At 49.6% G+C, this 26,628-nt stretch overlaps 1 long non-coding RNA gene across 1 annotated transcript in view; it reads right to left on the reverse strand.

The window, feature by feature from the left end:
• LOC136792464 (uncharacterized) overlaps positions 1-26,628 on the reverse strand; it is a 107,664-nt gene that overhangs the window by 56,678 nt on the left and 24,358 nt on the right. The gene's annotated exons all lie outside the window — the stretch shown is intronic.

Below are 26,628 nucleotides of genomic sequence, written 5' to 3' on the forward strand. Positions count from 1 at the left end.
ACAACCCTTGAAATAAGTGCTATTATTATACCCTCATTTTATAGATGGGTAAACTGAGATACTGAAAGTAACTTAGCTAGGTTCAAACAGCAACTACATGGTAAAGTGAAGATTCAGACAGTCTGGCTCTAGAGTCCACACCATGAATTTGGCCAAGCCAACCCTTCCATTATACAGATGAGGATACTGAGGCCCAGAGAGGGAGATTAAGAATTTCTAAGCATCACAGCTAAACTGGCACTTGAAACTTGCTTCCTGCCCGAGCCCCAGGCTCTTTGCCATCTGGGGAAGGATGAACAGAGAAGGGAGGTCTGGGCTTTCAAAGATGCTCAGGACTCCTTCTCTCTTGGTCCAATGGGCTTGCCAGGTTGAGGCATGCTTCCTACCCTGGCCACTACGAGAGCCTGCTTCCTCCTCCTCAGCCAGCCTCGTCGCAGCTGGTGGACCTCAGGGAACAGGCCCTGAAACCAGCCAGGATGAGCCCCTAAATCAGAACAGACAGCAGGCTAGTGAGAGCACCAGGTGTGCCCATCAGAGCCAGCACACAGTGCCCTGGCTGGCTGTGCAGGTGGAGGAACTGCCCAGGGGCCTTCACTGCAGGTGGCTGGGGGGCTTTATCTCTGCAGAGGCAGGCAGTACCACGCCAGCAGGTGCTCGGCCCCCACCCCTCAGGGGTCTGGCTGGGAAACTCCCAGATGTCGGGATGACTGGCTTCCCTGAGCAGTGTCCCCTGGGGATCTTGTCATCCTTCTCTCTATTCAGGGCCCCTGGATGGCACCCTGGCCCTTCTGAAGTGCCCTCCATCCTGCCAACCTCCCCGTCTGACCTGCCTCCTCTCACCTTGTTCCAGCCACCCTGGCCTTCTCTCAGCTCCTCGCACACCCCCAAGCTCAGTCCTACCTCCGCACCTCTGCACTTGCTGTTCCCTCCACCTGGAACAACACCCTGCTTGGCTGCTTCACACCCTTCAGGTCCCAGCTCCAGTAGCTTCCTTGCTACCTTGGAGAGGCCTTCTCTGATCACACCCTCTAAAGCTCTCACTGCCTACCCCCACTCACTCCCTAGCACTTAACCTTGATGTCTTCTCCACCATTATTACAATCTGAATTTATCTTGTTTATTTATGTGTCTCCTCATTTAGTGCCTGTCTCCACCACTAGACTGTCACTCCAGGAGAGTCAGGACCGTGTCTGTCTTATAGAAATATGGTTGTCAATAAATATTTGTTGAAGGAAAGAAATAAAGAGGGAAGACAGTTGCTGCTGAAGATTTATTTGGTTGTTTTCAGTCTCCCCCTCCCCAACTCTTCCCTAGAATGTCAGCTCCATGGGGGGCAGGGATTTATGCCTGTTTTCTTCTTTGCTGTGATTCCCAGAGGCTAGCACAGTACCAGGCACACAGTAGGTGCTCAATAAATATTTGTACATGAATGAGCTAAGTGTGTAAGATCCCTGCACTGGAAGTCAGGGGACCTGGGTCCCTTGCCAGCAATTTCCTTGATGGTGTGTAGGACCCGGGGAAAGTTCCTTCCCTCTCAGGGCTTCAGTTTCCTCATCCAAAGGCTGGACTTCGGAACCCTGCCACTTTCACCAGGACCATGGCGGGCAGAGTGTGGTCCGTCCTCACTCCTCCCCCAGGGAGGCAGATGGGGCAGCTGCCAGGAGGCAAAGGGCAGGCAAACCTGGATTCCAAACAGGACATGGCTACTACCTGGCTGTGTGACCTTGGAGGAGTCACCATCCCTCTCTGAGCCTCCATTTCCTCATTTGCAAAAGGGACACAGTAGCTGTGAGGACTGAACAAGACGATGGAAGGGAGAGTGTTGTATGCCTTGCCCACAGATGTGATGTCATTTCTCGTCAGCAAGGCAGTGCTGCAAGGAGATCACGACACGGCTCCACGCAGCACGTTTCTGTATTTTTCATCTGTAAAATGGGGTCCTAATAGTACCAACCTCACAGGGCAATTGCGAGGATTAAGATGAGAAAATGTTATGTATGTACCTGGCACATAGTAGGGACTTTTCCAAATGATCAGAGCACAAAGGAGACTCAGAGTGAGTGTGGGTGTGGGTGTGGTTTGAGTTCAGTGTTGGGGGTGGGTTGGGGAGGGTGAGGCAGCAGAGGTGGGTCAGGATGAGATCAGGCAGCCCTGAGGGCTGGATGGGAAGTTAGCCTTTATAGTGGGAGCAGTGGGAGCTACAGGATGGTTTAAAGCAGGGAAATAAAATGATCTGATCTGACTTTAAAAACACTCACTCTAGCTGCCAGGTTGCCAGGTATGGCTGGCACTGCTGGTAGCTCCCCATGTCCATTATCTCCCTTTCCCTTAGTATTAGAACCCCTAGACATAGCTGGACACATGGATACCAGAATAGAGACCATACTTCCTAGCCTCTTGCAGTTAGGTGTGGCCATGTGTCTCCATCCTGGCCAAGGGGAATTAAATACAGTACCACGTGCAATTTCTGGGAGAGGTCCTTAAAGAGAGGGGGAGCATTCTTTTCCTCTTCCCCCTTCCCTCTGGTTGGAATGTAAACATGATGGCTAGAGAACGAGCAGCTATTCTGGGCCATGAGGTGTTGAGGAGTATAGAACAGTAAGATAGAAGGAGCCTGGGTTCCTGGGGATCAAAGTGCCATCTTGCTAGCTTAGGACTGCCTGCCTCCAGACTGTTCATAAGAAAGAGAAATCGGTGTTTTTCTTCTTTAAGTCACTCTTCTTTGGAGCTCTCTGTCTCTCATAGCCAGCTCCAAAATGGATGCAGTTGGCACAGGTGATCTTGGAGTGCTGTAGCCCATCTTGAGGTGTACAGGGCAGAGAACTCAACTGGGTCTTTTTTCTGCTCATACTGGCCCTGAAGCCCCTGGCCTTTGCTGCCCAGCTCTGCCTGTCCAAAGGCACAGCCCAGGTCAGCCCAATTAGTGGGCATCCCTGGCTGGGCCAAGCTCTGACAGGTGCAGAGTTCATGAGGGCCTTAGACAAGGGCTCCTACTGCGGTTTTCACAGATCTGAGAGGCAGGGCAGAGAGTAGACAGTGGACAATGGCAGGATGGCATTGCCCATCCTGATGGCCACCTCCAGCCCCTTCTCACCCCTCTCCACGCGGCACCCAAGAGAGCCTCTTAGTGCCCGTTCCCGATCTCACAAATCCTACCACAGTGACCAGCCCCACTGGGCCCTCAAACTGACATCCAGTCCCCTCTCTGGCCCACATTCTGGAGGATGGGGTGCAGCTTTGAGTCAGACTCATGAGGACAAATCCCCTCTCTTATGGGCTCTGTGACTTTGGGCAACTCCCTAAAGCATCTCAGGTCTTAGTTTCCTCCTCTATGAAATGGAGATGATTATAACAACTATTTCCTGAGTCAGTGGAGGGATTCCAGTTACTCACTGTTGAGTAACAACCCACCCCAAACACAGTGTTGTTAACCAGTTTCTTAAGCTCACAGATTATCATGGCTCAAGAATTCAGACAGAGCATATTAGAGATGGCTTCCTGCCATCCTACAATATCTGGGGCCTCAGCTGGAAAGAGTTGAAGGCCGGGCACTGGAATCATCTATAGGTGTCTTCCCTTACATGTCTGGCAGCCAAGCCTAGCTCAGCTGAAGCTATTGGCCAGAATAGCTACGTGTGGCCTCTCCTTGGGTGCAGCGCTTCCTCACAGCATGGCAGCTGAGTTCCGAGAGTGTCCCCTGAGACCCAAGCACAAGTGATAGGCTACATCTAACCTATCCTCAGAAGTCACACAGTGTCACTTCTGCCACATTTTATTTCTAGAAACTATCACAGGAGGGCACATAGACCCCACCACTTGACAGGAGGAGTGTCAAGGAATTTGGAGGCATATTTTTAAATGCTTGAACAATGTGTAATAAGCACTCATTAAATGTTAGCTGGGGGCTTCCCTGGTGGCGCAGTGGTTGAGAGTCCGCCTGCCAATGCAGGTGACACGGGTTCGTGCCCCGGTCTGGGGAGATCCCACATGCCGTGGAGCGGCTGGGCCCGTGGGCCATGGCCGCTGAGCCTGCAGGTCCGGAGCCTGTGCTCCGCAACGGGAGAGGCCACAACAGTGAGAGGCCCGTGCGTACCGAAAAAAAAAAAAAAAAATGTTAGCTGGGAAAAGTGGCAGTAGTATAAAAGTGGCAGGGTTCAATCCTATATGTGTTGAAACAGTCATGTGACACTAGACATAAAAAAGGTGAATGGGGGAGACACAGGAAGAGGTTCCTGGAACCTAACATCCCCACTAGGCTGAAAGATAGAATTTAGGTAATACGAGCTAACAGGTATTGAGTACTTACTAGATGTCAGGCACAGAGCCAAGCACTTTCCATGCATGATCTTATATAATCCACACAGTGGTCTGAGAGGCAGTCCCTAGCATTACGCCCATTTATTGACGAGCAGCCAGAGGCTCGGAAAAGCAAAGGGTCTTGCCCAAGACCACACAGCTAGAAAGAGGCACAGCCAGGATTTGAACCTAGGCAGCAGGTTGTCAGAGCTGCTCCTCATTTCCCAAGACGAAGCTGGGCAATAGCCAGCCTGCCAGGTGGAAGAGGCCATCCTGACTGTTTGGTGACAGACAGGGAGGGCTCGTGCTGCTGGATGGAGAGCCAGGACCAGGAGCTTTGTCAGCTGCAAGCCCACAGTCACAGGCTGGGGAAATGGGGCCAAGACCTCCGTCTGGAGGGATGGGGGAGGGAGGGAGAGAGAGAGCCCAAAGAGCAAGGCAGAACCCCCATCCAGAGGCAGCAAAGCACTAATGAATGAAGATAAAGCCCGGGTCACCAGAGCTGAGCCCCAAGATCACAGCAGGGCCCTGATCTCTGCTCCCTGGAGCACCCAGCAGGCGGTCACTGGTCCCCCACCTGGAGCAGGACTCAGCCGGCCACTGGAAGTCAGGAGGCCTCAGCTGTAGCAGACGGAGCAGGGGGATGGGGAGGGGAGCCGTACCCCACACAGCAGCCAGGAGGGGACTTGCCACAGCTCTGGGTCCTTAAGGGCCACAGCACACTGCCGGGGCTGAGACGGCTCTCCCCAGTGCCCTCTGGCCTTGACTTCTCTTCTCAACTACTCTTTTTTCCCTCCTTCCCTCCTTATTTCCATCTACCCCTCCTTCCATTCTTCCTTCTTTCCTTCTATCCCTTCTTTCATGCCTTCCTTCCATGCTTCCCTCTCTTCCTCTCTTCTTCCCTCCCTCCTTCTCTCCGTCCTGTCATTCCTTCCCCGTTACGAAATCTCACAGGGAGAAGCTACGTTCCCCAAAGTCAGGGATCAACCTGGTCTGAACCTGGTCACGACCATGGACTTCTTCATAAAGTGAAACATGACTCCTGAGCCATCACAAAGCCAGTCCTAAGGGTGTCATAAGTCTGTGATGAGTTCCTTCGATTTTCCAAAACTCAGATACAACAGGGCTGTCAACTCCTCTCTGCCCCAAAGTCAGAGGGTGTCTGCCAGAGCACATGAGTATCGCGAGTGTTACTAGGAGGCAGCCTCATGGGGCGCCGGATTACAGGCTGGATCACCTTGGACTAATGGTTCAGCACCTCTGAGCCCTGGTTTTCTGGCTGAAACCACTTCACAGGCTAAGAGGGTGGGACAGGATGACACAGTTGCGCCCAGTCCCTTGCTGGCACAGGCCTCTGACCTTTCTCCCAGGCCCATGGGGCGGAGCCAACTCCCAGCTGACGTTGGCAAGCGGCTGGGAGGGTGGACCGGCAGGCTGTCAGGGCCGGCCTTGTGCCCAGAGAACCTTCTGTGCCACTGTTCCTCGGCCAGGCAGGCCCAGACCACCAGCCACTTCCCGTGCCCCTGGCAGGAAGGGCTGGAGGCCCCTCCTCTCCACCTCTTGCTCAGCTGACCACGGTGGCCACCCTCCTCCCCCCCAGGGCCCTGGAAACAGAAGTCTCCAATATAAATGCAAATTCACTGGGGTCCCTAGTCTCAGGCTGGCAGCTCCAGCCTGTACTGCAGGCTGGGGACATGAGCTGACACTGGCCCAGAGGAGATAAGGCCCTTCTGGGCTACCCCCACCCCAGGCCCTACTCACTCCTCAGGCTGTCAGCTCCACGAAGACCCCAGAGAGCCTCAGCCCTTCCTCTTCACTGCCCCACAAGGCCTGTGATGGGCCTGCGAAAGCCCCCCTCACTGTAATCAAGGACTGCAGTCCTCAAATAGTGATGATGTTCTACCCACTGCCCTCCTGGGTTGGCAGGGACAAAGCCTCAAAGCAGAGAGGAGAAGCGCAGGCGACATGGAGGCCAAACTCTACCATCGTAACTCACAGGGCTCAGGGCTGCCACGAACCCACAGCATGCCTTTCTGTGAATTAGAAACGGGTACCCCCTCTTTCTGGCATAAGGCAGCCTCTTAGCTCCCAGCTGGGCACCGTTGAGCCCAGCAGTTGCACAGCTGTAAGCAGGGCCCATCTCCTCTTTGGGACTTGGTCACCCCTCTGGCCAGAAGGATCACCTAGAGAGAACTTCAGGTGTTGTACAACTCCTCTGAGGCTGAGAACATAGAGCCCTTGGAACTGGACAGGGCAGCCCCATGGGTATGAGCTCTTTCGGCTCAGGTGTCTTATCCTTCCATTCCTAGGTCCCAGACACTCCCATCCATAAGCCATGACTCCAGGACATTTAACAAGGGAGCAAGGCATCTATGGCAGACGCATCTGTGATCCACACGAGACAGAGGTGGCATAGGTTTGAGGTCATGAGTAGGACTCTCGAATGGCCCGGGTTCAAATCCAGCACATTCCTGGCTCCAGCTTTATTTTTTTATTTTTATTTTTTTTGTGGTATGCGGGCCTCTCACTGTTGTGGCCTCTCCCGTTGTGGAGCACAGGCTCCGCAGCCATGGCTCACAGGCCCAGCCGCTCCGCGGCATGTGGGATCTTCCCGGACCGGGGCACGAACCCGTGTCCCCTGCATCGGCAGGCGGACTCTCAACCACTGTGCCACCAAGGAAGGCCCTGGCTCCAGCTTTAATGTCATCTCCTCAGAGAAGCCTCCCCTCATGGCCTCATATGGAACAGGGCCTTCCCTACCTCCAGAGACCATATCATAGCCCTGTTGATTTTCTTCATAGCAGTTACCGTTACGTGAAGTTATCTCATTCATTTATGTCTTTCCGTGGTTATTTTCTGTCTCCCTTTCCCTTACTGGAATTCAAGTTTCTACAAGAGCAGGCACCATGAATTGATAACTTCTCCCTCAACACTTTCTGGAAGATGACCGATCCCACGCCATAGGGTGAATGTAAAGAATTCATGGAGATGGCCAAGGTGCTTAAGCAGAGAGCCAGCACACAGCAGGCACTCAATAAATGCTGATGGGTGTTGTTGTTACTGTTATCATAAAAGGGCTGTGGGTGTCCTGGTCCCAGAGGTCCAAGTCCTGACACACTTCTTCACAAATTCCAAACCCGCCACTGGGGCCTAGTCCTCCTTTCCCGTTTACTCACCCCATGAGCACAAGCTCCAGGCCTCAGTTTCTCTCTGTAAAGTGATGGGGTAACCTCCTCCATAGCCTGAAACTGCACAAAGTTGCTACAAGGGTCAAGTGACATAAAGAGGGAAAGACACTTTATAGTCCCTAAATACACTTTCAATACCTTGCAGAACGGCTTGCCCCTCCCCCAAATGGGATGTCTGCATCTCCTGGAGCTGCCCAGAGCCATCCCTAGAATCCTGAGGCCCTGCTATTCGCTGACGCAGCCCAGCCATGTCTTAGACTTCTTTGAAGGAAGGGGTTTCCATTAAGGCAGAGTTTCTCAAAGTTTTGACATAATCATACCACCTCCCCGCCTTTGCACCTCCCCATTTGTACTCTGTCTGTATTTCATACAATTAAAAAAATTTTTTTGTAAAGCCTTTATTGAATTTGTTACAATATTGCTTCTCTTTTATGGTTTTTGGTTTTTTGGCTGCGAGGCACGTGGGATCTTAGCTCCCCGACCAGGGATCGAACCTGTACCCCCTGCATTGGAAGGTGAAGTCTCAACCACTGAACCACCAGGGAAGTCCCCATGTTTCATACAACTTACTTAATATTTTTCTGTAAGTTGCCTCATTTTTAAAAAAAATAAAGCCAATTCATGCTAATGGGAAACTTTACACCACCGCCATAAACAAAAATTAGTATCGATTACTGTTTTGTAAAAACTATATGTTGATATTTGCTAAAATAAATAGTTAACTATCAAAAGTTTGATACTCCCAGCAAGATTGGAGTTCTGATCTAAGGTTTTCAAGCTCTCACGCTGAGAGTTCTCTGGGGGACATTTTTTTATTCCTTCGTTCACTGGACAAACATTTCAGGAGAACCTTGCTTGCCCTGCCACGGTGGTAGCAGCTGTAAGAGACACTGTTTCCAGTCCTCTACACACAGAGGCGCTAGTTGAGGCAGCCACTCACACCGTTCAAAATACAATTAGCTACGGAATTCCCTGGCAGTCCAGTGGTTAGGACTCCGCGCTTTCACTGCAGGGGGCGCGGGTTCGATCCCTGGTGGGGGAATTAAGATCCTGCACGCAGCGCAGCTCGGCCAAAAAAAAAAAAAAAAAAAAAATACAATTAGTTAGCAGAGAATCATCATCACGCAAGCCGTTCTCACTAGGCATTTCTTGGCTCTTTTTGCTCAACACCACCTAATAAAGGCGTCTTACTGTGGGGGAGTGGGAAGAAAGAGAGGGGGTAAAATTCCCCCAGAGGGACCCTCTCCATGTCCGCAACTGAACACGCCTACTAACTGCTCCTGTTCAAAACACAGTCTCCAGGACCCCTCCCCGGGGCCATTCATCCACTTTGCTGCTTCTAGACTCTTGGGAAGGGCAAGTTAATACAATGTCTCACTCAAAAGTGAGACCTCTGTCAAATTTGGTACAATGGATCAGAAACCTTTAATTGAATGGGCAATTTCTCTACTAGGACTGTATCTACAAGAAATCATCATGAATGTGGACCACAATAGCTGCAGGATGTTCTTGGCAACTTTGTTGATAATAGTGAAAAGTTGAAAATGTAAGTGTTCATGCACAGGGGATTCAGTAAATAACATAGTATATCCCATACGATAGAAAACTATGCAACCATTTACCAACAACCGTTGTAGAATTTTAGACATGGGAAAATGTTCACACTATATTAAGTAGAAAAGTAGCTACAAAATAGGACATACAATATGTCTCATTTTTAATATATGTACATATGCATTGTAGAAAGATTGGGATGGATTTAGGTTAGAGAAGATTTCTTAAACAGGGACGTCCCTGGCGGTCCAGTGGCTAAGACTCCACTCACCCAGTGCAGGGGGCCCGGTTCGATCCCTGGTCAGGGAACTAGATCCCACGTGCCGCAACTAAGAATTCACATGCTGCAACAAAGAGTCCGCATGCTGCAACTAAAAGATCCCACAGGCCACAACTAAGATCCAATGCAGCCAAATAAATAAATAAATAAATACTGGGGGAAAAAAGATGTCTTAAACAAGAAACAGAAGTCCAAACCATAAAAGGCAAATATTAATAAACCAATCTACATTAGAATTAAGCCTCTGTTCAAAGTTCACCATAAAAAACTGTAAAGATAAGACACAAACTGGGAAATGTCTGTAACAACCTGACAAAGATTAGTATCCAAGGGACTTCCCTGGTGGTGCAGTGGACAAGAATCCACCTGCCAATGCAGGGCACACGGGTTTGAGCCCTGGTCTGGGAAGATCCCACATGTCATGGAGCAACTAAACCGTGCACCACAACTACTGAGCCCATGTGCCACAACTACTGAAGCCTGTGCACGTAGAGCCCATGCTCCACAACAAAGAGAAGCCACCGCAATGAGAAGCCCGCACACCTCAACGAAGAGTAACCCCCACTCGCCGCAACTAGAGAGAGCCCATGTGCAGCAACAAAGACCCAACCCAGCCAAAAATAGATAAATAAATTTATTTTAAAAAGATTAGTATCCAAAATATATCAAGAGTTCCTACAAATCAACAAGACAAAGACAGTCAAAAAGAAAAGTAGGCTGAAGATTTGAACAGACATAGAAAACAGAAACCATGAACAGCCAGTAAGCATATGAAAAGATACTCAACCTCTTAGTAATTAGGGATAGCCAAAGTAAAAGCTCAATTCATGTCCACTAGATCAGCAAAACTTAAAAAGCTGGACAAAACCAAATATGATCACTTATGTGGAATAAGGAAAACTCCTTCACACTGGTTTTAGGGGGGTCAATTTGTACAACAAATTTGGAGAACAACTTGGCATTATTTTGCATACTCTACAACCCAGCAATCCCATTCCTGGAGACATTCCAGAGAAACTTATACACAGGAGAGGTGGGCAATGATGTTCAGATTGGCAGGCCTGAGCCCTCAGCCTCCTGCCCTTGGGCACCTGATAAATTCTTCTCCCTTCCACCCTGCCTTCTGACTTTCTTTGGACAACATTTGCCCTGGGGCTGGAGCCTTAACTCTTACACACTTCTGGGTGGTGTGACCCAGCCTTGTTGGGCAGCAACTGGGCAAGCAGATCCCACACTCATCATCTGAGTGGAAGTAGTGGGATGAGCTGGAGTTTCAGTGACCCTCCCAGGGGTCAGGGAGAGGCCAAGAGTGCTTAGGGTGCTGGGAGAAGAAGTGGTAGGGTTGCAGGCAGAGCTGGTTCACAGCCAGTGTTCATCCAAATAACAGACTGCTCAGCTGCTGTACAAAAGAATGGGCAGCTCCATACGAGGTCATCGGGAGCATCTCTAAGACACATTGCCAAGGGGAAGAAAGCAGGCAGAGCAGCTACCCTTGTAAAGCATATGTATGCATATTCACCTGTGTGCAGAAAATACCTCTGAGCCCAGGAACCTTGTGTGCAGAAAATACCTCTGAGCCCAGGGGGAAGAGGAGGGGTGGCCGGGGCGTCAAGGGTAGGAGAGAGACTTCCTTTTCACTCCATCCCCTTCTGTACCTTTTTATTTTGTACACTGCACGTGATCCTATGGGAAAACAAATACAGTAATTTAAAAATGGAAACGAAATGTAGCCATGTTAAATATAACACGTATATAACTGTTAGGTGATTTGAATCTGTTGTTGATCACCAGCTGACATTATACTACTTTGTGAACACTTAATTAAACCTTATTGCTTTGAATTTTGGAAAGTTTTAAAAAATATTTTTCCAGTCTTTTCCAAACTTTTTTCGGTTTCGGGACCCTGTGGCTCCTTGCATTGCGCCTGCCAGGTCAAAGGCATAGAGCAGAGCTCTTTATCACCTATACCCAGAAGCACACTGATTCCCCAAGGACTACACTAGGCATATTCCTTTGATTGAAATCATCTGTTGGGTTCCACCCCAGGGTTGCTCTTTATTTCCATGGGGAATTGGCACGACCCTCCCCTTACTCAGGAGCAAAAATGCACAAGGGCAGTTTCTGGACCTCAGTCTCCCATTGGGCTGTATGGTATACTTACATCTCTCTGCCTGAGATAATCTGCTCTCTCCTACCCCTCACCCGCTTGCTCACTCTTGTGCAGCCCCACTGGCTTCCTTGTTCCTCAACCCCCACTATGGTAGGAAGAATTCTAAGGTGGCGCTCAAGATTTCCAGGCCCCCAAGGTGTGCATATCCAGGATAATGCCCTGGATTGTGACTATGATGGAGTTCACTCCCGTGATTAAGTTAGGTTATATGGCATAGTTGGCTTTGCCAGACTTGTGACTCACAGAACTGTTTTAAGCCACTAAGTTTGTGGTTATTTATTACATGGTAACAGAAACCAATACACATGCTAAACTGGCTCCATTCTGTGCCTTTTCTCTGATGGGTTCCTCAGCTCGGAAGGCTGTCCCCCATATCCACAGGGCTCTCTCCCTCCCTTCACTCAGGTCTCTGCTCAGAAGTCCCTTCCTAGAGAGGCCTGACTGACCATGGATCTAGAATAGCACCACCTCTCCATTTGCTATTCCCCTGCCCACTTAATTTTTCTATGGATCACTTATCACTACCTGATATATGGTTTCCACTTCATCTGAAGGACTTTTTTAAAAAAACTTTTTATTTTGAAATAATTTTAAACTTATGGAAGAGTTGGAAACATTGTACAAAGAATGTCCATACATCCTTCACCCAGAATCCCCAAATGTTGGCATTTAAACACGTTTGCTTTTATCATTCTCTCTTTATATATAGAGATTTTTTTCTGAACCATTTGACAGTCGGTTGCTGACCCGATTCCCCTTTACCCCCAAATATTTTAGTCTGTATTTCCTACAAACAAGGAAATTCTCCTACATCATCACAATAAAATCATCAAAACCAGGATACTGACATTGATACACTACTACCATCCACCTTCAGACCCTGGTCAAATATTGTCAATTGTCCCAATAATAATCTTTTACAATAAACAAAAAGATCTATCCAGAAATACTTATTGTACTTAGTTGTCTTATCTCTTTCATCTCCTTTCATCTGGAACAGTCCCTCAGTTTTTTCTTGTCTTTCATTATCTTGACATTTACCAAGATTACAGGCCAGTTATTTTGTAGAATGTTCCTCAGTTGGAGTTTATCCAATGGCTCCTCATGATTAGATTTAGGTTTTGCATCTTTGGCAAGAATATCCCAGAAGTGAGTTTGTGCTCTGTGCATCCTGCCAGTTTGTCCCATGACAGGTGATGTTGTAACAGAGCAGGACACTATGGGGCCTTCCCAGGACAGAACCTCCCACCAGTGTCCTCTACCTGCCTCTTGTCTGTAGAAAAACTTTAGCCAAATAATAAATTTAGTCAGAGAAATGAGAAAATGCAAAAGCAAAGGAAATAGTCAAACAAGACAAAATAATGATAGTTTAGCCATTAAACAAAGTCAAAGACCTTTAGTTCCTCTTCAAGGGCTATAGATAACATTCTGAGCCATATCCATTGAACTATTTTGCAGATACTGAAACCCCCACCAGGCAGAAGAAGTTAACTACATGATGACCAGACTGCAGCCATAACATAAGCTGCTCCATCTTGCACAACTCCAAGAACTGGCTTCATGGAAATGGGAACAACCAACCCTGGAGCTGAAGATTAACTGTACTTAAAACAATCAAAGTGACCCTAATCAGACCACTGCGTGACCAATTTCAAGATGACTATGGCAGCTGACTGTGCTGTTCTGCATGTAGCCACCCCCCCACCTCCTGTGTACCCCTGAAACTCCCCTTTAAAAGCTCTTGATCAGCAACCAGAAGTTGGTTCTTTGGGACATGAGTCCACATTCTCCCCAGAGCTGCCAGCTTCCTCAGTAAAGCTATCTTTCCATTTACCCAACACTTGTCTGAGTATTGGATTCTTGAGTGAGGAGCAGCCAAACCTGAGTTTGGTAAAAATGTTACCTCTCAATTATTACCGTAATATTTCCATCCTTCCTTCTATATTTATTATTCAATGTTCTACTGTAAGAAAGAGTTTTCTCTTCCTCCATGCATGCTATGTATGTGTGTATGTATATATACGTATGTATGTATATCAGTGTAGGTTCATAGAGTTGTATTTTTATTCAATGTGTTGTAATCTGTTACTGTCATCATTTATTCTGATGCTCAAATTGTCCCAGATTTGGCCAGTAGCTCCTAGACTCTTTTGACATGTCCCCAGCATTACTTAAACACTTCTACTTATTTTATAGCACAAGTAGATGTTCCAGGCTCACTGTGTACTTTCCCTGGCCCAGCCCTCTAGTCAATCATTTTCCCAAGGACGCCTGGTTCCTTTCGGTGGAGGATGCTACATTTAGAAATCAAGATTTTGTGTTAGGAGTACTTATTGCTACATGAGTATTAGGGCTCCTAACCTCTCTTTGTGGACAGAGCTGAGAAACACCTGTATGACGCACACACGTGCACACACACACACACACACACACACTTACATCTATGCTTATCTGTCTACACATGTCAAAAGCCATGAGTTCACACTGACCCCTCCAACTCCATCACAGTACCATAGGGTTCACACTAGTCTTTCCCATTTTCATATTTGTAATTCCCTACTCCGACCCATCCTCACTCAGCTGCCTTCCCTGCTTGGTCCCACACCCTGCCCACCACCTCCAGCAAATACTGGGAAAGGAAAGGAGGAAAGAGGAAAGAGAAAGCTGAATGTTTAAAAAATTCTTGAACCAGTACAGAAATTAAAACTATATAAAAGTACGTAATGAAAAGTCTCCCTCTCACCCCTCTCATTCCAATCCTGCTCCTGTCCACAGGTAACAAGTATTATTAGTCTGTTATCACAAGCCAATATTAAAATATTTTTATTTCCCCCTCTTTTACTCAAAGTATTCCTCACATCCCTTTTCTTATTTGTCAATACATCTTGGAGATCTTTCTGTATCGGTACATAAAAAGTGACCTCACCCTTTGTGGCTGTATAGTCTTCCTCTGGCTATTCTATACTTTATTTAATCAGTTCACGTATAATAGATATTTAGATTGCATCTGAGGTTTTGTTAGGCTGAACAAGACTGCAGTAAATAACCTTGAATGTATTCATTTCACATGTGTCCAAACACATCCATAGAATAAGTTTTCAGAAGTGGGATCTTCGGTATGTATGACCGTGTATGTTTATGTGTTTAATGATTAATGGTATATCTCACCTCTTAGAAGGGCAGCTCCAAGAGGAAAAGGACTCTCTTCTATTCACTGCTATTTTCCCAGCACCAGGAACCATCAGACTATGTTAGGCACTCAATACATATGTGTTCAATAAATGAATGAATGACCAGTGCCCTCTGGTTGTGGACTTGACTGTCTCAAGCATGTACGGACCACTCACTGTGTGCTAGGTGCTACGCATCGTCTTGCCAATCCTCCAAACTCCCCTGTGAGGCAGGGACTGTCTGGACGCCCCCACTTTACAGATGAGAACCTTGAGGCCCAGAGAGGGCACACAGCTAAGCTGGTCACACAGCCAGCCAATGACAAAGCCACAGTTCCTTCCCAGTGAGTTAGTCAGACTCTGGAGCCACCAACAACCTCACCTGCTGCTCTCAATACATCTCTCCTCTCCCCACACACAACTCAGTCTTCCAGCGCCACATGGCCCCTTCATCTTGACTCATCTACCTTCCTGGTCCTAGCCTCTTCTTCTCAGCCTCGCCCCCAGCCAAAGGCGCTGGCTCCCCACCCTCAGCCAGCACAGGACAGGACCAAGGAGAGGCGCTGTCATTTCCATACAGCTGTCCCCAGGAGCCAGGCCCTGCCCAAGCCCCCCCCCCCATTTTCCCTGAAAAAGCTGAATTATCTTGGCCATTTGGGGGGCACCTCTCGGCACAGGCCGGGCTGCCTGGGCAGGGCCTGGCTGAGCTATTATCCTACATTATCTCACTCCCCTGCTCCTGAAAAGAACCAGTGACTGCTCGGCCCCCTCCGCCCTCCCCTGCCCGCTCCTGTCTTTTACACTTAATTACCTCACTCATTACCCCGCAGCCTGCAGAGGCCGGACCACAACTGGGGCATGAGTAATCCCCACATCACACACCCAGCCAGCCGGCCAGCAAGCAGCAAATTGCTCACACAGCCCATAAATAAAGGAACAGGGCCCGCTCAGGCCTTCGCAGCGGAAGGACCTTCGTGGAGGCTGCCGTGAGGGGAAGGCATGGGCCCCAGCTTTCCAGTTGGCCTTGGCCAGGCCTGGTGAGATGGTCCCTACCTCCTCCACCTCCCCCACCCCAGACGGTGACCTTGAACTTCTCCAGGCCACTGAAGTCACAGCTCAGTGCCACTGAAAGATGGGGCAGCAGGGGCCCTCACCCCTTCCTCACCACAGCCAGGGAACTGTCCAAGCACGGCTTCCAGGCTTCCTGCGTGAACCTTCTAGCCAGCTCTCACCACTTCCACCTCCACACTGAATGCCTGGCAAGTCCCCTGTGTCCTCTTTCTTCCCCAGCTCCTTTGCATATGCTGCCTCCCCGCTTCCTGAGCACCCACAGACCTTGTTATAATTCCTACTCATCCGAGAGATCACTTCCTCCGGAGAGACTTCCCTGATCCCTCCGGGCTGGGTGAGGGACCTAATGGACTTTCTCCCATCAAAGCATCAAGCCTTTATGTTGTCATTGTCTTTGCTTGTGTCTTGTGAAGGGAGGACTGAGCCTCACACACATCCCTTTGCCTAATGCCCAGCCCAGGTCCTGGCACATTACCAGGTCCCTTACTAGGCACTAAGTAAACGTTGGGTGAGCGAATGAATGAATAAGTGAATGAATGAGGTGACGACTGGTAAGCTGCCTGTGCGGGATGAAGGGGTTTGGGCCCCATTTCCCCTGTGTCACAGGCCTCCTACCTCCTAGGCTGTTGGCTCCTGCAGTCCAGGGCCTCTGAGCTCATAAGGGAGGATGATCTGGGACCTCTCTGTGGCTGAAACTTCCCTCCAACCTCTAGGAGGTCAGGCTCAGACCCCTTCCCTCGCATCACTGTAGGAAAAATCCATCTTCTCCGCTGTCACGAGGTAGCCCAGCCTTGGCCCGGAAGTCAGCGGCACCACCTTCTCTCCTTTACTTCCTACCTCACCTCCCACCACCTCTACTGGTCCTTCACCTCCTGCAGCACCTGATGACCCAGGAGCTGGCTGTGTGGTCAGCTTCTCCTGGCCTGAAGGACTTCATCTCACTCTCCTGCTCCCCTCGCAGACCCAGGATACGGGAGGGAACTTGGAAAGGTGGCAGGCAGGCAGCTCTTAAAACCTGATGGGCCAGAGTTCATAGAACCCTTTGATATCTGATGAAGCCTATGGACCCTTTCTCAGAATAATGTTTTTAAATTAATAAAATAAAATATATAGTATTACAAAGGAAACCAATTATATTGAAACAATTCTCAAAATATTAAAAACAAATCTGCATTACAGTAATACATGTGCTTCTTTATTATATATTATAACACAAGATTTAGCAAATAACTGTTGTAATTTTCGAGTCATTATGAGCATATATGATATTTCAAGATATCTGGAACATCTGTAATGTGACAAGACAATATCTGTGATTTCTATTAGTGACAATTTACAGGTCCTGCTAATGCCACTATGGTCTGTGGCCTGCATTCATCATTGAAGGAGTGATAAATTTCAGAAAGAGGCTAAAATTAAAGGCACAATCCTTTTCCTATCCAAGTTAATGGTGGGCCTCCTGAATTCTTTCTATGGTCCCCAGGTTAGAAGCACCTGTGATGGGGAATGACAAGTACATCTCAAATAAATTAGCACTTCCCTTCCCATATCCTGGCAGACATCATTAATCAATTACAGCAGTCTTTCACACTGAGCCCAAGCTCAGTTCTAGAATCTATCTCAACACTACGCTTTGGGCTATGGCTACCAACCAAAGCGGGCTCTTGAGCTGTAATCAACTTGCCATTCCTGGGGGCTGCGAAGGGGACAATGCCATCATCAGAATGAGATTAAGGGAGAAAGGGTAGTAAAATGAGGTCTAGCAACAGTACAGGGAAGGGGCATAAAAACAGAACACTTGATCATAGCTTAATGTATGTCACCAGGGCAAACAGTCACCAAAAAGCTTATGAAATGTCTGGACAAGTTATTAGAAGTCCAATATCTAGAGTGAAGTGGTGACAGTCCCTTTCTGCTCAGCTCTGCTCATATATTTCTGGCGTTCTGTGTTCCGTTCTGGGCCCTACACTTTCAGAAAAACAGCAGAAAACTGGAACATGGTTCGGGGAAGTAACCACGAATGCGCAGATGTGTGGAAACCATATCCTGTACCACTTATCTGTTCAGACCATGAACACGTAACTGAGACTTTCCTCTGAGTCACGTTGTGCTAGGAGTTGGGAACACCAGTGAGAGCAGCCCCAGGCCCCTGCCCTTGGAGTGAGGACAGTGGAAAGAACTGGATGTCTGCATATCCCCGAGGGGCCATCCTGCACCAGAAGGTTGGAATCTGTGGTATTCCACTCAGTCTGAGAAAAATATTACTACTGGAGTTTCCAGACAATGGCATGGGCTGCTGAGTCATCAAGGATCCATGGCAGCAAACATGCTTGAAGAATCTCCGTGAGGCTCAGACATCAGGATGGAGGCTTCATATACAAAAACAAAACAAAACAAAAAATTAGGTCAAAGGCCTGGCCAGAGGGAGACATCCCGCTAATGGGGCCCCAAGGCCACAGCTCATGCTGCTGACACCAACCCTGGATGCTGACACCTAGACCTTTGTCCCTGCTGCTTTTGGACACTCAGTGTAGAGGCTGCCACACTCTAGCCAGCACGGCATGGGGCTAGGCTGAGCCACATGACTGCCCCAGCTGCAGAGGAAGTGCGAGATCAGTAGGGACCCTGCTGGTAGGAGGAGGGGACTCATCAGGCAAGGGTGTTGGAAGGTTCTGGGCAGTTGAAAGGAAGGTCACCTGTCCGCTCCAGCCACCAAGGACCGGGTGCTTCTTCTGGGTCTGGCTATATGCTTGGCACTTTCTTTGGATTGTCTCTGTTAAGCATCTCCTCTCTCCTGAGTGTGTGCTGTGCTTGTCAGTGCCCATTTTACAGATAAGAAAAGTGAGCCTCAGAGAATCCAAGTCATTTGCCCTGTTCTTTTAACTGCTTCACAGAGGTGGGCCAGCTGGGGCAGGGGTAATCATTATCCACTTGGAAGCCGACCTGGGCAAGTGGGCTCTAAGTTCCACCAGTCCTGGGATCTCTAGGATTCCAGACTGCACCTGCCACAGCAACGCTGGCGTGGATTCCCTGTGTCCCAACCAAGCATCTGCTGCATCCTGGACTCTATACAAATGTCATCTCCTCAGAGAGGTCTTCCTTAACCACCCCAACTAAAACGGCCCCACCCCCATTCTATCTCTGCCCCATGTCACTTGTCTCCCTGGCATTTTGTAGACAGGAAGCTGGCCTATCTAGGTATTTGTTATTATCTGTCAGCACAGTAGGATGGACGTGAGCTGCGTGACAGCACGTCTTTGTCCTGCTCACTGCTGCGTCCCCAGATCTGAGCACAGTGCCTGGCACAGAGTAGGTGCTCAGTAAGTATCTGCAGACTTACTGGTTGTGAGCCTTGCGGCAATTCCTTAACTCCTCTGTGCCCACGTGGTCCTTTATAAAACGGGTATCATCATACTGTCTACCTCCAAAAGTGGTCGTGAAGATTCCATGAGTTCATGCCGCATCACAGCCAAGCAGACCTTTTAATAAGCCCCTACTGTACGCCAGGCCAGTGGGATTTCACTGCAGAGCCTTGACCGTTAGAGCAATAGGAATCAGAGAGGAGATGCTCCTTTGGGCTGAAAGGTCCAAGAGGTCAATGGGAAGAGAGTGGACTCCAAGCTCAAAATGGCTGATGTTACTGAGCACGAGCTGTGTGTGAACTGGCACCCTAAACTTACCTCACTCAATTCCCACCTGCTCTGTGAGGGAGGTACCATTAGTATCGGCACCCCCATTGGACAACTGAAGAAACTGAGGTACAAAGAAGACAGGTAAGTTGCCCGGGGTAGATAACTCATCAGTAAGTAGCAGAGGAGAGATGTGAACCCAGGCCATCCACGCTTTTAACCCCTCTGCTCCCGTAGCCCTCTACAGCTGGGGTGAGAAAGAGGGGAGGCTGGGAAGGTGTGCACTGGGGCCATGTGGCTGTTCTGACTCCTCAGGAGTTTGTCCACTAGTCTGGGGTCAGGCACAGGTCAATACTGACAACCTCCTGCTTCCATGCACCTGGGCCACCTCTTGGCTTTCTCCTGAATCGGATGGGTCCCAGCTGGTATATGAGCAGAAGCAGGAGCCCGAGCTGGGCATGCAGAGAGGGGTTGATTCCTCTGCGCCAGGAGCCCTGGGAGCCGGGAAATGCCAGCTCTGCAGCTTCCACAGCCACCTCAGCATCTGTCAGGGATGGTTCTCAGCTTGGCTGGTGGGTAAGAGAGGGAGGCAGGAGAGGCCACGGTGGGGTGAGGGAGCCAGCCTTGATCTGGCGGGCAGGAGCCTGAAAATGCCAAAGAAGGCACTTGCCTGTTCTGTGCCTCAGTTTCCCCAACTGACAAACGGGGATGGGCAGGGGATGATGCTGATACCCTGAAGGCTGTTCAAGTACAGCGTCTATTTATCGAGGGCTGATTAAGCTCCAGGCCTCATAGAGCCCTGTTTTAGTAGGTGCCATCATTGGCCTCAGTTTATAGAGGTGACACAGAGGCACAGAGAGATGAAGTGACTTGCCTGAAGTTATACAGCTTGAAGAGGCACCGCTGGGATTAAAACTTGGCTCAGGGTGACCCACGCCCAAACTCTGAACTATCTCACTTGCTTGAATGTGAAAGGCTGTTTAGCCACTCCATCCCTGACCCATGCTGCGGGCTTGTCCCAACTCCCCCTGACCCAGCAGGGAGCCCAGTTATCAGATTCCTGCAACCAGTCCTTTATTGAGGTTTCAGGGAGCTGCTTAAGGGGTGACCTTGGCAGGGTTCAGGAACTTGGAAGGAAAGATACTTTAATGCGGGAAGGTCAAGGACTGTGGTAGTCAGGTAAGGGACTCAGTTATCCCCCAAAGCAGAGGAAAACCTTGAGGGTTGACAAATTAACCTAAGCTCAGGCCATAGGGGACCAAGGTGAGGGGGGGCGGGGCGGGCCACAAGGAGGTTTTACACTCATTAGTTTATTCATTCATTCAAGATATATATTTATTGAGCACTTATTATTTGCCCAGCATTGTGTAGGTGATAAGATGTGGCAGTGAATGGAGCAGATATGGGCCCCCACCCCCCACTTAAGGGACATTCAGCCCTGCGGGAGCAGGGGAGGGAGACCCCCTTTGGCACCTTTGCCCCTCTTAGAAAGAGGGATTATATGGTTTAAGATCATGGTTTGAATCCTGACACCTAGCTGGGTCTCCTTGGGCAAGTCACCTTGCCTCTCTGAGCTTTGGTTTCCTCATCTGTAAAATGGGGATAGCGGCAGGCCCCACCTCGAAAGTTGTTGTGATGGTTAAATGAGGTAATCCACATAAAGGGTTGGATTTGGCTCCTGGCACATAGTAAGTGCTCAATAAATGTCAGCTAGTATTATTATCATCTGGGACTTTAATTAATTAATTTATTTATTTATTTATTTATACTTTTGGCTGTGTCGGGTCTTAGTCGCGGCACATGGGATCTTTTCTTTGCGGCGCCTGGGCCTCTCTCTAGTTGTGGCGCGGGCTCCAGAGCCCGTGTGCCCTATAGTTTGTGGCACGCAGGCTCTCTCGTTGAGGCGCGCCAACTCAGTAGTTGTGGCACACGGGCTTAGTTGCCCCGCGGCCTGTGGGATCTTAGTTCCCTGACCAGATATGGAACCCGCATCCCCTGCATTGGAAGGCGGATTATTTACCATGGGACCACCAGAGAAGTCCCTCATCTGAGACTTTAGAACATGCTCCTTCCCAGCACATATCATCTCTGTCCTGGGCTAGATCTTGGAGTCAAGCTGGGGAGCAATGGGAGGAGGGGTTAACTAGGCAAAGAGGGAAGGAAAGCGTGCTCTTGGCAGCAGAAACAGCATATGCAAAGGCCTTGAGGTGGGAGGCTTTGAGGGAACAGAGTAGAAGCTCCGGCAGGGTCTGGGACTCTGACACCCCCCCGCCCCCTGCAGCTGGCCCCTTCCTGAAGTCTGTCGAGGCTCTAAGCTCCTGAGCCAATGAGGAATGAACATGGAACGGTTCCCAGAAATCGTGGCCAGGGCCCTTGCAGCTGGAGAGGAGGCAGGGTGGTAGAGTGGTGAGAGCACAGTACCTCTGGTGCAGACTGTCTGGGTTGGACCCATGGCTCACCACGTACTGGCTGTAAAACCTTGAACAAGTTTCTTAACCTCTCTGGGATCAATTTCCTCTCCTGAAAATGGGGCTGACAATACTGACGAGTCAGAAGGCGAGTGTGAGGATTAACTAAGGCGATATTTGTAAGGTGTGTAGAGGAGTACCTGGCATGCAGCCCAGAGCTGTAAGTGTTTATTAAATGAATAAAGAAAAACATGTGCTGGCTGTGGGGAGGTGCCTGCCACTCGGACTGCAGTCCCTGACAGCATCCCACTGCAGCACCCTCTCAATTGGCCACAGTGTCTGAGCTGAGGCCACCCCCTTCCAGGACGCCCCGCTGATGACTGGGCACGGTGGGGAACCAGGGCCTGGCCACTCCGCCCAGCATGAGACCCCTCTGCAGGAAATCTTGGGGCTGGAGCTCCCTGTGGGGTTGGCCAGTCCTCCTTCAAGCTGCACCACAGCCTGGGGCTCCTCTTCTCCAATCTCCCTGTCTCCCACCTCTCCTTTCACAGGTGTCAGACCTGCACCCTGGTCTGAAGGCACACCTCTTTTTCTTGCAGGTGTTGTCCCCAATAAATCTGCTGCACTTCCTTCTCTGTTTTCAAATCTGCTTCCGAGGACCAAAATGACCAGAGAGAGAACACAGCAGCTGTCAGATTCCAGAGGCCCCCCTAACATGGCCTTGGGCAAGTCGTCTCTGAGTCGTGGTGTACAGAGCCGTGAAGAGTCAGTTTCAGGCTTTTCCTACCCTCTTTCCTTTGGGTCAGAAGAGGAGGGCCCGGGGAAATACACTGGACAAACAGGCAGAGTAAGTGAAGCTTACCAGAGAAAGAGCCCCATCAGCGTGGAGTAGATGCATTTATGGCCACTCTCCTCCTTGGAATTCATACAGAATCCATTATCGGCTCTGGACAGCAGCTCAGGGACCTTTTTGTCCCATGCCCATTCAACAGACCAGAAAGCCGGAGCCCAGAAGAGGGAGCAGAGTTAGCAGAGGCGAGCCTAGAATCAGTCTCCTGACTCCCAGAGCAGTGCTTCTTCCTAACACTATGGAGCGAAGCCTGCAAATGTGATGTCTGGTCCCCTCTTTACAGATATGCAGAGTGAGGTTCAGGGTGGCTCTGCCAACCACCTGGGGTTACACAGCACTGAGATTCACACCCAGACACTGGTAGCTGCCCTCCTTAGTGATGGGCAGGGCAGGGTTGAAATCTGAGGGATATCAGAGCAGACTAGGAAGGGCCGAGCCTGCAGCCCTCACCAGCTAAACCCATTATGCCAAGACTGGGACTCCTGGGGAGGCAGGCAGTGGGCCACATAGATGTCAGACCCTCCCCAGCTCCTCCGCACAGTAACCATATGGCCTTGAGCCAGTCATTTCTCCCCCATCTGTCCATCGGGCTGATAAAAGAGCTTTCTCCCCTGAGGTCATGGTGAGGCTTAGGTGAGTGACGAAATGTAAACAAAAAATAGTCAACAATTATCAAGTCAAGTTACTCTGTGCCAGGCACTGCTCTAAACACTTTACAGGTACATTATCATTTAATCATCACTGCAACACTGGAGATAGTTCCTATTAAAATCTCCATGTTACAGATGAGGAAAGGGAGGCACAGAGAATCACAGAGCTGGGAAATGGCAGAGCATGGATTTGAACTGAAAACAGGCTGATTCCAAATCCCTCTATCGAAAGCCCCTGGCAAGGCCAGCTTCTGTGAAGGGTAGATGTTTAGAACAGTGCCAGGCATGCGGAGACACTGTTGATATAATAATAATTATTGTTGTCATTGGGGAAATTTGCCATCGGCAATGCTATCTTCCCAGGAGTCAGAAGAATGAATATCCTGACATATTTTACGAAACTTTATCATTTCTTCTCTTCAGAAGTAACGGAGTCGTTAGCAAGTACTCAAGATATATGTTTCTTGAACTGAAACATTTTACGGTCTTTAGGAAAACACAAAAAGAAGGTGGAGAAACATCTGCAGTTCCACCACCCTTCTTTCACCTTTCTGTGCATGTTTATTTTTACTTTGGTCCATAGTTGTAAACATGCTGTGAGAGATTTCAAGATTCTGCATCTTTCGCTGAATATAATTCCATGAGGTCTTCCCCCATATGATAATTTTTAATGGCTGCAGAATATTCCATCCAGGGGATGTCTTCTTCACAGCCCCTCTTCATTGTCTCCAACTTGGGGGTTTTATTCCAGTCTATGATGGTACAGCAAGCATCCCTGGGAAAAAAATTCTTTCCTCGGGCTTCCCTGGCGGCGCAGTGGTTGAGAGTCTGCCTGTCCATGCAGGGGACACGGGTTCATGCCCCGGTCCGGGAAGATCCCACATGCCGCGGAGTGGCTGGGCCCGTGAGCCATGGCCGCTGAGCCTGCGCGTCTAGAGCCTGTGCTCCGCAACAGGAGAAGCCACAACAGTGAGAGGCCCACGTACCGCAAAAAAAAAAAAATCTTTCCTTATTTGATGTGACTTGGAAAAATGAATTCCTAACAGTGGACTTTCTGAGACCAGTGAGTCAGTGTTGAGGGAGGTTTGGCAGACAGAAGGCCCTCCATGGTGTCCTAGTGCTGAAACCATGCCAGAAGTTGTATATTTCATCCATGCTTAAGGACACCCGACCCCGTAGGTATTTTTGAACTTCACCTTCTTGGCTGACGGTTTCTTCTTATCTGCTAAAGGTGCTGATACCACCTACCAGCTGGAGTTCAGAGACTTGGGATCTGATCCTCAGCCTGACACTGGTGAGCTATGGGACCTTGGATACATCACTTCCATCTGTCAATTCAAGGGGGGATTACCTCTCCACCCTCCCTACCTGGTGAGGGAGAGTCCAGCCCTAGTTCTGTCCCTAAGTCACTGTGGACCCTCAGTGTCCTGTGAAGCTCTCTGGGCTCAGTTTTACCATCTCTTATGGAAGAGGTAGGAATGATAGAATCATCGAGCAGGTAGAGGAGGTGAGCTCATGGGCACCAACTTATCTTATTTACCCCACTGGACTAGGCACCCCTATAGGGGACAGAGATCCCAGTACCCAGAACAAACTCAAAAATATGACTATACCACGAATAACTATCAACAACTTCCTGTATGTGAGCAGTGAAAAGTTAATTCTCCAACCAATATGTCCACCTTTTAAGGCTGACTCTCACCCCATAGTCATTCACTCATGATTTATTGAGCACCTTCTGGGTTCTGGCCCTGCCAACTTCCTGACCTCATCTCCTTCCACTCCTTGCTGTTCCTGAACTGGCCCAAGCTCATTTCTGCCTCAGAGCCTTTGAACTTGTGAAGCCTCTGCCTGAAGCACTCTTTCCCTGGCTCCTCCCACGGCTGGCTCCATCTCATCACTCACATCTCTGCTCAGATGTCACCTCTTCCAGGTGACCCTTGCTGGCCACGCTGTCTAGGTACCAGCACTCTCCATCCCCGCCCAGTTTTATGTCCCCTTGAATGTCACCTCCAAGGAGACGAGGGACTAGGACTGTCTAGGTCACCACTTACTCCACAGAACCCCACAAACATGTGTTAGATGAATCCTGGGTGCTCCGGGTGCAACTGTACATATAGAATCCACATGGAATGAGCACGTACTATATGTCAGGCACCATTCCAGGCCCTTCTGCAAACAGCAACTCTTGTAATGCTCCCAACAACCCCTGAACTAACAACAATTATTATTCCCATTTTATAAAATGGGAAACTGAGGCACAGAGAAGTTGAATAACTTGCCCAAGATCTCATGGCTAGTAAGTAGGGGAGCTGGGATACCCTACGGTACCCTGTAAGAGTATGCCGAGCCAGACACAGGACAGTCACAAAGCTCAGAGGCCAATGGGCAAGCTGGCCCTACCACGTAGGAAGTCAGGGGCACTTCAGAGAGGAAGTGATGCCTCAACTATGCCCTGAGGACAAGTAGGGGTGAACTAGGGTGAAATGGAGGGTTCCTCTGAACAGAGGAACCAGTGTGGAGGCCAAGAGAGAGCAGGAAGCCTGCAAGACTAGAAGTCAGCTTGTGTGGCTGGAGTAGGGAATACTGGGTATGCCATGAATCAGAGGGTGTGGGCACCTCAGCCCTCTGTGACTGAGGTTAAAAAAAGTCCCAGAGGGCAAAATATGGGGCAATATGGCTGAGAAGATGGGCAAGGCCCCCCAGATCATTCAGGGCCTTGGCAAGATCAGGGGTCCAAATTTCATTCCGAGGTTTCTAAGTGACACCTGAAAGACTGTGTGAGGGTCCAAAAGCTGGGGGCGGGGGGGGGTCTCTGGAAATTTTTGCTGACTCACTATGGGACCTTGGGCACCTCCATGGCCTCTCTTAGCCTCCATGGGTCTTAGTCTCCCAACTGGTATTGGATGACCCAGTCCCAAAAGCACATACCCACTGCATCAGCCTGGCATCCCATAAGCAGAATGCTGTTAACCAATGAGATCTTGGCATTCCTAGAGTCTGATTCCGGGACTGTTGTGCTCTGGACATCCCGTACTTGCTGAGGCCGGCCCACCATCATGGCACATTGCCAAGCAGCCTCTCTGGTCAGAGGGTTGCATTCTACTGCCCCTTGGTCCTGCCCAGATATGGGAGCTCCCCTAGGTTTTGGCTGGATTGGGGGGGGGGGTCTGCTCAGATCCTCCTGGAGACAAAGGAGCTGACCTGCGAAGAGTTCCAGCGGGAGCCCCACTCCCCCTCCCTTCCCCCCTCTCCCTTCCCAGTCCACGTGTCTCTATTGTCTGCTCCCCGCTTCAGGGAAAGACACAGCCTCGGATGTGTCAAAACCACCACCCCCACCCCACCCCCGGCAGCAGGGAAAT

This window comes from Kogia breviceps, chromosome 14 (genome assembly GCF_026419965.1).
Source record: "Kogia breviceps isolate mKogBre1 chromosome 14, mKogBre1 haplotype 1, whole genome shotgun sequence".
NCBI classification, from domain to species: domain Eukaryota; kingdom Metazoa; phylum Chordata; class Mammalia; order Artiodactyla; family Physeteridae; genus Kogia; species Kogia breviceps.